Source organism: Oryzias latipes, chromosome 6, assembly GCF_053564925.1.
Source record: "Oryzias latipes strain Hd-rR chromosome 6, Olatipes_Hd-rR_3.1".
Taxonomy (NCBI): Eukaryota; Metazoa; Chordata; class Actinopteri; order Beloniformes; family Adrianichthyidae; genus Oryzias; species Oryzias latipes.
In genome coordinates this window covers 8,137,288-8,153,021 of record NC_136242.1, presented here as the reverse complement: position 1 = coordinate 8,153,021, position 15,734 = coordinate 8,137,288, and the positions used below count along the sequence as shown (strand labels likewise).

At 42.2% G+C, this 15,734-nt stretch overlaps 1 long non-coding RNA gene across 1 annotated transcript; it reads right to left on the bottom strand.

The window, feature by feature from the left end:
• Positions 1-10,102: 10,102 nt before the first annotated feature.
• On the bottom strand, positions 10,103-15,059 carry LOC144992414 (uncharacterized). The gene is made up of 3 exons (XR_013656333.1): positions 14,928-15,059; positions 14,754-14,851; positions 10,103-10,242 (listed from the first exon to the last, which is right to left on the bottom strand). It is a non-coding gene; the product is annotated as an uncharacterized LOC144992414 (long non-coding RNA).
• Positions 15,060-15,734: the final 675 nt, after the last annotated feature.

The window sequence follows — 15,734 nt, the reverse complement described above, 5'->3', positions numbered from 1 at the left end:
CTCAATCTGGACCAAAGTAAACCCACAGTCAGGGCTGTCCAACTCAATTACTCAGGGAGCCAAAATCTAAAACGAGGGTCATGGGTCGAACAGGATAAACTTTCGTCGAACACACTAAAACTAAGTCATAAAAAGTCATAAAATTGTGAAAACCTGCACACAGATTTTAATTAGCCATTAAATTATTAAATATATTTCCTTTTGCTTTAAAAACCTGTTTCATTATTTAAAAACATTTTAAAATGTTCATTTTTGATCAGGTTGAATAAGATTATAATTTTATGGCTTTTTTTAGAAACTCAGATTTCAAAATTAAATTTTCCAAAGTAGCTTTGTTTTTATTTCCCATTGCTGTTTTCAGAATTACTTATTTTTTCACGATGATCATGATATGTATTCTCTTTTATTGTGTAAAAGCAGCATACCCATTATGATTATCATGCTGCTTCCAGACAGCGACGTGGAAAAATGCCATTATAACACTCATATTTAAGAAGGGAGACAAGAAAGACCTTGCTAATTATAGACCAATCAGCTTACTCTCCCAAGTCTACAAACTCTTCATGAACATCTTGAAGAATAGGATGAATGACAATCTGAGAGACCACCAGCTGCCAGAACAAGCTGCCTACAGAAGAGGTCATTCAACTATCGACCATCTGGAGTCAGTCATGTAAATATTTGAGAAAACCAATGAGTATAAAATACCCATTTATATGGCGTTTGTAGACTATGAAAAAGCCTTTGATTCTATCCTGCACAAGGCTGTTTTTGAGGCGCTAAAACAACACAGCGTAGAGGATAGGTACATCAACATCCTGAAAGAGACATATGGTGGAGGCACTGCTCAGGTTCGGAATGAATTACTTAGCCGAAAGATTAAGATCATGAAGGGAGTGCGACAAGGACACACCTTGTCACCAGTGATGTTCACAGCAGCGTTGGAAGAAATATTCAGGAGAATGGAAGCTGAAGCGGGAATTAACATCAATGGAGAGAGGATGAACAACCTGAGATTTGCAGATGATATCATCTTATTTGCAGAAAAGGAAGAGGATCTCAGAACAAGGAAGGGAGAAAAGATGGCATGAAAATGAACAAAAAGAAAACCAAAATCATGTGCAATGAAATAGCAAGGAAAAGGAGAAGGAAAGGAATAATTGTGGATGGAGAACAACTGGAGGAGGTGGATGAGTATAAGTATTTGGGAAGACTGCTAACACCCGGAAATGAGATGGCGAAAGAAATAGACGAGAGAGTATCATCCGCTTGGAAGAGATTTGGACAGTACAGCACGTTTCTGAGAGATCAAAAAATGCCCATGTGTCTCAAGAGGAAGATCATGAACACTGTCATACCGCCATCAATGACGTATGGAGCTGAGACATGGTAACTAACCAACCGCCAAAGAGAGAAACTGGCAATCACCCAGAGGAGCATGGAACGATCAATGCTGGGTGTTACGAGGAGAGATAAGGTCAGGAACGAAGACTTAAGATCAAGAACAGGGGTGAAGGATGTCATCCAGAAAGTGATTGAAGCCAAAGGCAAGTGGGCAGGACATGTAGCCCGAATGAAGAACCACGAATGGGCTAAGAAAACAACAGAATGGACTCTGTGGGACAGGAAGAGAGGAAGGGGAAGACCGAAGAAAAGATGGAGAGATGACATCGAGCAGAAGGCAGGCAGCACGTGGACCCAGAGTGCCCAAAACCGTGATGAGTGGAGTAAGATGTGGAGGCCACCCGCCAGCAGTGGCGTGACAGGCTGATGATGATGATGATGATGGGCATGCTGCGGACGACAGGTGGTTGCGAACACTTATCCAACCTGTAAGAGTAAGAAAGGCTGGAGTAGGGGAGAAGGATTTTTCATTTTTTTCACCCCCCAAAATTTTGCACACTGCGCATGGAGCACATTAGTGCCATTATGTCATAAATCTGTGCTCCTTGCGTGCAGCCTGACTGTTAGAAATGAAGAAATTAGACAGAGTGTAGTTTGTATGGACATCCAACAGGGGACCTACAGACACTTTTGCACACCTCGACATTTGTGCATGGTCAGTAATTGTGGCTTACAATTACTTAATGCTTTTACCATAAGCATGAGCACAGGACTAGGACTAGGATTAGGTATAGAGATAGGGCTAGGACTTTAATTCATCCCACAATGGGGGAATTTATTTGTTGCAATAGCTAAAAAAACTAAGAAAAAAAACCCAGTATAATACAATATATACAATGAAGTGTCTATGGGGCATGGTCTAATGGCTGATGTGCAAAAGAGGTCCTTCATGCAGCGAAGGGTTTCAGTCTCAGACTGAAGAAGCTGCTCAGTGCACCCATGGTGTCATGCAGAGGGTGACGAGGATTGTCCATGATGGATGCGATCCCCTTAAAATGCAGACGCTCCTCTCTACAGCCCTTCGGGTTTTTGGGTTAGGACAACCCAAAAACCCACAGCAAAGGTGTATATGAAGAAGGCTAAGAGTCAAAAACTGAAATATATATATATATATATATATATATATATATATATATATATATATATATATATATATATATATATATATATATATATATATATTCATTCATGAACCAGAAGCAGGCTCCCCCGATGCTACTCCCTGCTAAATGTAGCTCCAAGATGAATTAGTTTTAATGTTACGGAAGGTGAAAGGGAGGAGCACCCAGACGCAGAGAGGAGGGGAGGCAGGAATTCCAGGGAAGACGGAGCTTTACTAAACAAACCAAAAACTACAAAACAAATCCACTGCAACAGGCAGGCAAAACTCTAAACTTGAAACAAGAACCACACAGGAACTCGTGGTATGACATAATATGGACCAGCACAGGAGGAAGGGAAAGACAAGACTTAAATACATAGAAGGCAACAAGACACAGGTGGAAACACTCAGGACTGATGGGGAAAGGTAAAACTTGAAACAACAACAAAACAGGAAATGCTACAAAATAAAACAGGAAGTAACTCAAACAGGCCCAAACATAAAACAACTAGAACATAATGGCAAAGAACCCAAAACCGTGACATTTAAACAAAGCAGAAGTAAAGATGAAGGTACAGATGGATAACTGAACAGGAAAAATCACTGATATGTCTCAGTCCTTACAGTATTTATGTGTTTACTAGCTGGTTAGGATTAAAAAAAGGGGTTTCTATTATTTACTGTGATGTTAATATAGATTCGTTGATGTTAAATTGTTTCCATCTCTTTGCTTGTAACCCCTTTGAATCTTCTGATCATATGTCCCACAGTGACCTGAGCAAACATCTCAACAAAATCAATCTGAAGTTAAAACAGGTAATATTCAGCGGTAAGGGGGGAGAAGTCAGCTGTGCACCACCTTTGACACAAACACGTCCTCAGAGTGCTTTCAGAGACTAACTGCAGCAGATATCCTTCTCTGCCTTAGCATTTTTTTGTTTTCTGCCGCAGATAAGGCAACAACCTAACTTTTAAATGGTTTTGAAGTTATTCTAAGATAATTTGAGAAAATGCCCTGGCATAAACCTTTTCAGAGAAAACAATAATAATAACATGGATTGTGGTCATTTCAGGATGAAGAGTATGTCACAGTGTACATTAGTACATGGTGTTTCAAAAGTTCTAGAATGGAGGAGTAGGTGGGTTCAGGAATTAGAGGGTTATGGGTGAGGAGGGGTAAAAACAGCATGGTGAGGCAGATATGACTTAAGCTTTATTTATGAAACCCCAGGGCTGGGGTCATGGTTACTTGGAGCGACATGGGGTTGTTAGCTTGCCCAGTGGGATTGGAAGCTATTCTTTGGGTCAGAGGTCTGTGGGTGTCTGTGGGGGTGTGTGCGAGGGTGGGGCAGAGGGGGAGGCACAGAGGTGGTCAGATCAACAGGTGGGGACCACAGTGGGGCCACACCTGCCATGTCTGTCATTTACCATAAATGTGTGCTCACAGACGGTTTGAGCATGTGTGACGATGTGCGTGCTACATACAAATACTGGATTACAAAAACAGAAATACAAACAATGATGAAGACGATGGCAAGCCCTGCCATGATGAAGCAGCAGCAAATACAAATCTGACTTCTTCAGTGGCTTTAGTCGCTCAGAACGGTCTGAGTTTTGGCCAACGTGTGGTTTGCTCCATTACATTTCAAATGAAAACATCCAGGAAGCAGCCCAGCTTTCTAAAATCAAATACTCATAAAAACTGCTGTCACTCCCATGTTGTTTATGGCGAGCATGTGCAGAGCAGGCAAGAAAGATACACGAGAAATAGGTAGCAAAATTTATTTTTTAGTAACAATGTACTTGAAGACTTTTAAAAGATGAGGCAATTTCAAAGAAAATGAAATTATATATTGTATTAAAAAGTATTGTATTTACTTAGAACTGTCAGTTTTTTCCAAATACTCTCAAAATAAACACACATATTTTCTTAACCCTTTGTACAGCTTTGCCAAACTATTTCAAATAAGCTGGAGTTTGGAACCTTTAATGAGACAACTTTGAAGACTTGATCTTTTTATTATTTGTGAAGCTAGTTAGCTTTTTGTGTTTTTAACCAAGACAGCTAGAGTCATGCTTGACTCTTTTTCTACTGTGTGGCTTTAGATGCCCAGGTTACACAGCTGCAGAACAAGCCCGGTATAGCTTTGCAGTGGGTGTGATGAGCTTTTACCTGTATGGATCGACCTTTTAGAGGTTTGTTCTGTAGTTTTCTTAACCTGACTCGTGTTTTTCTTTATTACTTTGTTTGATTTTGGTATCTGGCTACCTGGTTAAAATAAGGCTCAGTTCCCTGAGATGCACTGGACTTCCTTTGGAATGTCCTATTTTAACATGTTAATGACCATTTGATCGAGGATTGATGATTTGATTGATTGATTGATTTATTTATTTTAGTGTCAAGCACCAAAGGTGCCCAGCCCACATAGGCTTACAAAGACACAAACAAAAGACAGACAGGTTTTCCATCATTTTAAATAAAAGATCTTACGGCGTTCCCAAGCTTTCAACAAAAAATGAACTGTTTTAAACACATTAAACTAAAAAACAAATGTTTCAATCTGTCTTCATCTGACATCAAACAAAAATAAAGAAGAGAAATATTCACTTCTCAGATCGTGATAGATGTACGGAGCCGGGACACGGAAACATAAAATGGCATTTTCTATTTCATTTAGGAGTCAGAGGGTACAAATGGACTGTGTCCCATTTCAGCCTTTTGTAAAATGTCAGCAGGAAAAACTTAGTGTTGCCTGCACCTTTTCTTATCTTGATTTTGTAGTCAGTGTTGGCACAGTGAAAAGACAAATTTGATCTTATATTTTGATCTTGATTCTACATACTTGCATAAGCTCGCACACACACATGTTTGCACTGGGCCAGCAGATCAACCCTAGAGGAGTTTGGTGGTCCTGTGGCCTGTTCTCCATGGCTGTTCAGTCAGATGTCTGGCTCCGTCCAACTCCTTTGAGCCCTGCCTCTGAGTGTTTTTATGTGCGTGTCTGTGGAAGTGTGCACATACATTTGCTGCGTCAGTGGCAGGTGCAGATCACACAGGTCATTGTCCTGACAGTTGCAGTGGAGTCACAACAACACATGCAGCACAGAGCACAACGTGACCTCTGTACATAAAGCAGCACAGTCATGAACAAAACCTGCAAGACTTTAATCAATCATATCATCATTTTACCCAACATGACAGACTTAAAAGAAGAAAAAAACTGAAAACTGAATTACAATTTTGGTGACAAATTTACTAGGAATTTGATTTTATGAAATTTTGTAAAAAAAAAAAAAAAATAGGCTTTTTAGGTTAAGCTTACTTTTCTTTCTGTTAAAACATCAGCATTTGTATGAGAGACTTTCTACTACTTACGTAATGTATCATTTTAAAATGCCACTCTTTTATCTTGAAACCTCCTGTAAATTGTCTTTGGATAGTGATTTAATAGATTATTAGGATTCAGAAGGTTTTAGTAGCACATTGTTTAAACAGGGATTCCTGCTTAGCTAACAACTGACCAATCAATAGTCTTCTAAAACACGAGCTCTATGGTTTAACTTATACGTACTAATGAATTAGATGGTAGTCTGTTGTTTGTTCCTGGGTACCTCAGCTCAGATTCTGAGTACCTTCTGAAGGGTTTCCGGCTTTTATGGTTTTATTTTAGCATGCTAACAGTTGGGACTTGATGAAAAGTCTAAGAGCCCCATGAGAAAGTGGACACAGACCTCAGCTGTGCAGCTTAATGCCGTATCCGTATGGTACAGACACTAAGGCTCCTTGTGAAGTGTAATTTCATGGTTCCTTGACACATTTTGCCATAAAATTTGTATTTAATTTTTTTAACTGAAGTTGTTCAACGCAACTTTATTCCTATCCCAATCATTTTATAAAATGTTGTTTTGTTCAAAGTTGCGTCTAAAAGTACGTCTGTATTATTTTGTACAAACCAGTAGTTATGGAAGTTGGTCTTTTTGTAAGGGTTCTAAGAATCATTCTGAGTTTCTTCTCACACTTGGGCAAATGCCACATTGAGTGATAAACCAATCTGTCCAGAACTTTATTCTCTCTAGAGGGCGCTAATCCTGCTGTCTGTGACTGTGAGCGTGGGTTCTGAAGGCCAGGGGGGGACCTCAGGGACTATCCAGTTGCAGGCCTGCAGACTGGCTGGCACCCTCAAAGTAGCTTCTTCATCCTGGAGACAGCTGTTGTCTCTGTGACGACACAATCAGCCAATCATGTAGCAGCTGGGAGGGTGATGGTGTGGTGAACTTGGCTCGTCCACCCATGTTTGAATGATGGTTGTGTGTAATGCTACTCATACTAAGTAAAAAATTTAATGTTAAAAATGCCTTTATTATTGACAATAACTACAGTGATTTGCGGTTTTTGTAGGACACATCCTTTGTTTGCTGTCTTTTTGCTTCTTTTAATGTGTGTTAAAACATGCCTGTGTCTGCGTGCATTTGCGATTGTGTGCATTTGTGTGAGAGTTCTGTGGTCCAATTGGCCCTGAGCAGTAAACACCATTCCTTCAGTCCCACTGTGGCAGTGGAAAAGACTCCACATTCATTCAACAACAAGGAAACAAAATTCTGGATGTGATCCTGCAGTTAAAGGCTGGATGTATGTAAGCCTGCTGGGACGGGGCGGTATAGGCTTACACACCACTTTAAGGGGCACTTTCTTTTACATCCAAAATTATTCTGGATGAGAAATCCACTGGGGAGAAGAATACAGTCAAATATACAAGTCAGTTATTACATTTTGCCCTTGGATGATTGTAAAGGTATGTATCACAGCTGAGCCAGTAATGGTGAGCAGTGGGGATGATCTGTGTTTTCCCTAAAAACATTGAAACATTTACACATACATTTCAACACAAATAAAGAATAAACAATCACCCTCTTTGAGTGTCAGCTCTTCAGGGCCTTAACAGTTGAATCTTGAGTGAATTATGATCCCTGTGAATGCTGAAAGTAATATCAAATATAACCATAACCCCAAACATGCAGTGTTTGCTCTTGAAAATTTTCTAAAATGATTAAAGATTCTCTGCTTCTTAGATTTAATGAACACCAACTGACACAGTGAGCAACCTTTAAAATATGATGAATAATCCTTTGAAAAAAAAGGAAGAGCAGAGTATTCAACCCCACTATTATTTCCTGGCACAACTTTTGAGACAAAACTGATGAATCACAGCTAAAAGCTTTTACCTGTTTAATTTGAAAAGCTGTTCTTTTTTTTTTTATTAAGATACCACAGACAAAACTCCTGCTGAATAAACTGAAGATGTTTCCCAAGATGAGAGAAATATAGAAGACAGCCAGAGTGCAGTCTGGGATTTAATATTGAGGCAGCATTGTCTACAACCCAAAGTTACATATATTAAACATGTAGCTATTCTTATAAAAACAGCTCAACCCTGTGCCCAGTTTAGCAAAGCTTAGCATACATAAAAATGCATGTGACCTCAATAATGTGCAAAAACACTATGTGTAACTGCAGTGACTTACCAACAGTTGCCAGTAGTGAAGTAGGAATATAGGTGTTTCTGGCAGAATGCATAAAAAACTGCAAGGAGGAGATGTGAGTAGATCAATATTCATGCAATATAAGTCTATCAAAAGTGATGCAGGATGGCACCCTGTGGATAATATTTTGGAATGCCAAAAGCAAGGATTGTTGCATGAGGAATTATTGCATTTACAATTTTTTAGCTCCTGAAAGTCTTATGGACATAATATGGAGCCAGGCATGGTAATCAACACTGATGGTACTCACATTTTTTTTTTTTTACTTGTCCTGTCCATCAGACAGATTTTTACTGTTACAATGGGGGTTATGTGTCCCAATCGGCTGTGATGTAAATAGACACAAGCGCTGGAACCCAGAAAGATCACGCACGAGGAGTGACAGAGAAGTGTTTAATTTAGTTTATGGTAGTTTGATGAGGAGTCCGAGGATAAGTCACCATAGCGGAGGACTGTAAGACGAGAATCCGAAGGTAGGTGGTTTTCTTTGGGTAAGGTGGAGCGTAGTGAAGATGGTATTTGTAGCTGGTGGAAGCGTGGCGTTACGAGGGGTGAAGTTGTGGCATGGCTGGAGTTTCCGGCGTGGCTGGAGTTGGTGGCTTGGCTGGAGATTTACGACAATAAGACGGTCTTTGTGGTCTGGAGCTTGAGACTGAAGCCAGGTCGGCACTTGTGAAAGGTTGTGTTCTGTAGACAAGAATGATAACGAGGTTACTTGAAGAGCAAGAATAGAAATTGGCTTATTAAACAAGAAAACACTGTGTACCAAGTACTGGACTATAGTGGGCGACGAACTGGCGATGAATATTGGAGCAAGGCCATCTTAAATATTGGAGGCCCGTAACCCTCCCAATCCACCAAAAACTGGAAACCCTGACGCCGGACGTCCAGAACCCGACTTGCAGTGAAGGCGGGGGCGCCGTCAATGATACGGGCAGGAGGAGGGGCTGCGGACGGCGGGCAAAGTGGACGCTCATTGACCGGCTTGATTTGGGAAATGATGGAAGGTTCTTAAGAGCAGCAGGTAGTCAGAGATGGACACAGGTGGGTTTGATGATCTTGTCAATTTCATAAGGGCCAATGAAATGTGTGGCTAGCTTCCGTGAAGTGGCCTGAATGGGAATGTTCTTGGATGAGAGCCACACCCTCTGACCAGGTTGGTAAGTGGGCCCTACCACCCTGTGTCGATTGGCGATTTTGCAGTTGTTCTCCTTGGTGCGGAGCAGAGGTTCCCTGGTTTGTCTCCAGATGGGCGGTGGAGATGGTGTTGGACTGAGGGCACCGCCAAATCGACTTCCTGAGACGGAAACAGAGGTGGTAGGTACCCAAGGGAGGCCTCAAACGGAGAAAGCCCAGTAGCAGATGAAGGATGCGAATTGTGAGAATTCAATTGTGCGAATTAAATCCACACCAGGTAGGTAGACCAGTCAGAGGTGTTTTTGAGCCGCTAGGAAACGGAGTGCCACTTCCAACTCTTGCTTGGCCCGTTCCGCTTGACCGTTAGACTGGGGATGGTATCCTGAGGAAAGACTGATGGTAGCTCCGAGGGCTGAGCAAAAGACTTTCCACAGCTGTGCCACCCACACCCACAGCCATGTTTCCTGAGGGCAGAAGTGAAGTGGTACTCACGGGAGTTGTAGTCACATGACTATTCAGATCCATCAAAGCTTGAGAGATATTGTCAATATGACAAAACAGATCTTGTTGAACAGAGGACATTCGGGCCAGATCGCCGACTTGACGTCCCCGGAGAGCGCCTTGCTGGGAAACAGCAAAGCGCAGATCTTCCAGGTCAGCTGGGTATTGAGTTTGGAAAGTTTATTCTGTCATGATCGGCTGTGACGAGAACAGACACAAGCCCTGGAACCCAGAAAGATCATGCACAGGGAGTGACACAGAAGTGTTTATAATAGTTTGTGGTGGTTTGGCAAGGAGTACGAGGATGAGTCACCAGAGCGGAGGACTGCGAGACGAGGATCCGAAGATAAGTAGTTTTCTTTGGGTGAGGTGGAGCGTAGTATTAACGGGGCAGGTGAAGATGGTATCTGCAGCTGGTGGAAGCGTGGCGTGCCGATGGGCGAAGTCGTGGTGTGGCTGGAGTTGGTGGCTTAGCTGGAGATTTACGACGATCAGACGAACTTTGTGGTCTGGAGCTTGAGACTGAACCGAGGTCGGCACTTGTGAAAGGTTGTGTTCTGTAGACAAGAATGATAACGAGGTTACTTGAAGAGCAAGACTAGAAATTGGCTTATTAAACAAGAAAACACTGTGGACCAAGTACTGCACCATAGTGGGCCCATCGAGACGACTGTTGTTGTGATTTTGGGCTATACAAATAAAATTGAATTTTGAAATTGAATTGAACGAACTGGCGATGAATACTGGAGCAAGGCCATCTTAAATACTGGAGTGGAGATGAGGGAAGTGCCGCACACCCCTGACCCCACACAAGGAGAGAGGAGCCAAGAAAGCGCCGCCCCCACGGAGCAAGCCCCGGTCCCCACCCCTAAGTGCCTGGGAGAACTTTGGTCAGGTCTCGACGAGACAGAGGCAGCCGACCAGCCGGGGCAACCACTGATTGCCTCAGTGAAGACCCCAACCCGCCAAACCTCCAAGGTCCCGAACGGATAGTGACCCACCCCCCCCTCCAACAGGACCAACCAGCCTAGCCGCCTGCACCCCCAGACCCTGTGGCCAAGTGGGCGACGCCCGAAGAGACCGCGGGACCCAAGGGAGTTTCCCCGCCCCGTCCCAGAGCCAGGGAGGGAGTGATCCCAGCCCCAGATGCAGATGGGAGCAGACCCCCCACCAGCCCCCCAGCACAGGCAAAAAAACCATCCCCCAAGCCAGGCTGAACCCCCACCCAATAATTTTTAGACTGTAGGAGGAACCTGGAGTGCTCGGAGAAAACCCACTCATGCACGAGGAGAACATGCAAACTCCACACAGAAAGATTCCAACTGGGATTTGAATCAGAACATTCTGGCTGTGAGATGAGAGCCCTAAACACTGCACCACCACGCAGTCTAAAAAAAAAGGAAACTATCAAAAAGTATTGCGAAACCAGGCTAGAAAACATGAAAGAAACGCCATCAGATGAAGCTGTTCTACCTTTTTATTTTAACATTTACTTGATCTTTACTCACATTGTTCATTGTTGCCATTGATACGATGTTGCCTCCATTCTCAAAGGCATACATGCCCTTGAGTGCTAACCTATGGTGCTAACCAGTGTGGCTAAAGTTGCCCATGAGGTTCTAGAGGGGATTATTTGTGCAAAAGTAAAAACATTTCCAGAGGAGCCAAGTACTGTTCTTCTGTGAGCAGAGTATCCTGCTGACAACAAGCCGGCCAAACAAAGAAGTTAGGTCAGCAGATGGAACCACAGCACATAACCCGGTGCTGAAAAATAACAATCAGATTCCGGCAACATTATTGCAGGAAGGTTGAAAACTCCAAAGGACTTGCAACCTTTGAAACCATCTACTAAACAAAGAAGGTCAGAAGAAAACCCAATCATTTTTTCGGGGAAGTTGCCACAGAAAAGCAACAAAAGTCATGTGGTTTGAAATAATATCCTCATTCTAAATGAGTGAAAGCTGCTTAAAAGCTGAGGTATTGTAAGACGGTTAGTGCTGGCATGTTTTAGCTCAACAGCTGTCAGTACACCACAACACTGTAGTAAGCTGAGTGGAAGATGAACAAAGTGGAGTGAATGTCCAGATGCTGTTTAGAGAGGTCATGACTTTTGCTCCTTAGGAAGTGACCCCTCACCTCTGAACAAGTTCTTATGCACCAGAAAGTGCTGATGTATGGAGTGGATGCTGGGAAACACCAATATGTCCTCACAACGGCAAAGAGTCAGGTGTGTGTCTGTAGGGTCTTTCGCTTGCCTTGTGAGGACACTTTTTAATCAATATAATGCGTTTTTTGTGAGAAATATAATACAAAGGTAGGAAAACTAATTTATTCAATGTGATCAAAGCCATTGCATTTTGCTTTATTTTAATTTTTAGCTTGTCCAGTCCAACAGCTGAGCTGACAGATCAGAGCTTAAGTCCTCTTGTGTTGCACAGATTTATTGTTACAATAGGGGGTAATGAATTATCTGACACATATTTGTATAAACCCCATTTGTATTTGAGGCTAACCTTTATTCATGTTATTGCATCCCTGTTGAACAAAAGAACCTTCTCTTGCATTTTGTATGATCTGTAACTTTTTTCATTCATCTGAGAAACAAACGCTTGCTTTTTTTAGCAGTGAAATTTCTACAAAAACATGTGAGATGAAGACAATCAACCATCAAATCCTCCGAAAAGAGCAGAGCCCACTCGCCCACGCATTGCTGAAACAGGATTCTGCATTCTGCTTTTGTATTCTGACTGTCCTGTGCAGTTGTGCTGTAAATTGATTATAAATTGGTGTGCTTGCATTGTTGAGCTTTACATATTAATGAGAATCCACTAATTACATTTCTTATCAAATTGGAAAAGATCTGCTACTGAATGTGCTGCATTGATTCCATGTTAATTTTTCTAGCAATGCAAAGCAGCTTCTGAACTATTACAGGTCAACCACAGAGTGAATACTCATCTGCAGAATCTATCTCTCTTCCTTCACTGACTAAATGCCGTCAGACTGAGGTGTCATTTTGCTGAAGGGGGATTAAAAAAGCAAATAATTAAATTTTTAGACACAGGCATCAGAATCAAAGAACATTTTCGATTTTATGTCAGCATCAGTGGATTTTGACTAATGAAAGTTTTCATAACGTCTCCATCACTTCAGGTGATTTAACAGGATGTTTAGCCAAGAAACCCGTACACTTTATCCCTTCAGCCATTTATCACTATACAATGCTCTGATCCATATTTTTCTTAAACTTTATCCACAGCTACTGGTCAGCAAATCTTATTGCTGTTGCAGCAAATCCCAGCCAGACAGTCTTCATGAACACTTTTTTATGTATACTGTATATCTATTTTTGCTGAACTGGAAAGCAGCAAAATCTTTAGGTTGGCCTCTACAGACAGATTACCCACAACCCCTAGCTCTCTGTTACTGGTACTTCCTGGTCAAAAGGCACTTGTCAGTATTAAAGTGGATCATGTGGGAAGCCTCTGTAGATACTAGGCTTAGGCTGCAGCAGATGAGTAAACATGGGTCAGGTGTCAGTGCTGAGCTGGCTGCTGGCCTCTGTGCAAAGGCAGCTTTTGAGTTCTCCTGCTCAGATATCATACAGACCCATAAATGAGCCTCTTCACATTTCCGTCACTCTGATGGACAAGTAGGGGCTGGAAGCAGAGAGGCAGACAGTGACTTGGTGTTCATGTCTCCTGCATATTAATCAAACCAATGAGTGTGAGCAGAAGATCCCTCAAAATTAGTTTCCATATGGGTTTGTCAGCAGTTTCTGTGGTGGCCCTACCTGTACTTAAGCGGGCCCTCAATGGGCTGGCTCACTGTGCCAGCCAGCCGCCCAGTGGACGGCGTAGCTACCTCTACTGGCCCCTGGGCGGTGCCGCTTGCTTGCTCTGCCGGACCCTAAACAGCAGGGTTTGCTACGCTGTCCACTGGACGGCCGGCCCACTGAAAGCCCACTTAAGCCAATGTAGGCAAATAGAGGTGGGGCCATCAAGGAAACTGAGGACAGACCCATTCGGGGCCCACATTTTATGCCCACTTTTAAACCATATGGGGCCCACTTGCTGGTTGGGAATACACTTAATAGTTCAAACAATTATTTTGCACGGCAAAGGCTCCTTTAAAACCTAATGGAATTTTTTTCTTTTTTACCCATAATTCAGTGATATTGAGTTTTAATTTGACAATTGTGGAAATTGATCTTGCAATTTGAACATCCATTTTGCAATTTACAATTCAGTATCCGAAAGTGTCATTTTAATTCCTTGATTGTTTTAAACGTATTTTGAAGTGACTTGAGCACATGGAATATGTATTTCCTAGCAAAACTCCAGCAGGATTAAACATCTGACCTCTGCATTGATTCAGATTGACTCTGTTGAGTCTTTTAAATCTCAGATCAAGACGTTTTCATTCAGGAGAGCTTTAGTTGATTTTTATAACAGAGTTTAAGGGCCACCCAAAAAAAAAAAGAAAAAAAAAAGTAAAATTACGAGATTTTATCTAGTAAATTTAGGAGATAAAAACTCGTAAGTTTACGAGTTTTTATCTCCTAAATTTACGATTTAAAATCTCGTAGATTTGCGAGAAAAAAGTCATAGATTAACAAGGAGGAGACACCGAAGTTGTCTGTTTATCGGGGCCTAGCTTGAAAATGAATTATGTGGAGCCTTTTGTGAAGCTTTATTTCCGGATAATTATAGGTTTAAAACAAAGAGATTTTGAACCTTTTGGCAACTCAAAATCAGATTATTTTCAGTGAACCTGGCTTTCCGGGGTTCGGCGTCAGTAAAGCGGACTTTTATCTGTAAAATAAGGAGCGCAGAGTCACGTTTGGTTGTAGAGGATCGCTGCAGCCTTTATTCTCCTTTTCATTCACATAACCTGAAGTTCATCTGTCACGTTACGTCATAAACCTGTCATCCGAACACCAATGCGGAAGTAAGCAGTGTTACATACGCCCCCTCCTCCAGATGAATCTGTCATGGTGCCTCTGCCAGCTACTCTCCCCCTCCCTCGCCTGCTCTGTTTTTGGACGCGACCAGCTGCCACCACTAACCTCATCATCGCCATTGCCCTCTTAAGGAGCATCTGGATCTTCATTCAACGCCAGTTCGTTGTTCCTCCCACGGTGCATAGTCTGGCCCGCTCATGCTCCTGTTTGTTGCCAAGCTTCATGTTAGTCATTGCTCCTCTCGTCTCTGTCTCAGGAAGAATCATCTCTGGAACTCACCTGGTCGTAGTCCTCTGGCTTCACGCTGTCTCACCTCCGGAATCCTGCTGCCGCTCTCCCCCAGCCAGCCGCCGTGCCTCCTCTGGAAAAAGCCATTACTCACCTTTCTATATAAAATCTACTAAACTTACCCCGTTGTCCGAGTCTCCTTCTGGGTTCCAGAATTTGGGTCACTCTGAACTCTAGTCAGATCATGACAGAAACCTCTCTTTCAACAGAAAACAATAAAGAGGAATGAAAATAGTCTGTTATATTGGCATTACAACGTTGAAAAGGGCAAAAGTGCTCCTCCTCGGACGTCACACAAACGTAGAGATCTGGTCTTTGGTGGAGGAAGAAAGGATTGAAGTGGACAGCTGCAGGGACACCGATGGCTTCATCGGGCTGCAGGGATCCTGCAAACCAACCATCAATAAATAACACTTTAATAACTTGTAAATCAAACAAATGAGCTTCCAGACATTTGGAACCTTATCAATAAACATTCAGCTCACCTATTCAACTGAGTTTAGTCGGTCTGATCTGCTGCTGCGCGGCCTTCACCTGCTGCTCTGCATGCTCACTTCCACTTCAATCGTAAATTTACGTGTTTTTTTCTCATAAATTTACGATTTTTTGATCTCCCAAGTTTACAAGATAAAATCTCGTAATTTTACTTTTTTTGTGGTGGCCCTAATACTCCATCGTAGATTTTTGTCCTTACTTTACTATGTTTCACTGTGTTTTTTTTATTATCATTTTGTATTTTATTACCTTTTTGCATTTTGATTGGATTTCATGCTCCTTTTGTAAAGCACTTTGTGATTC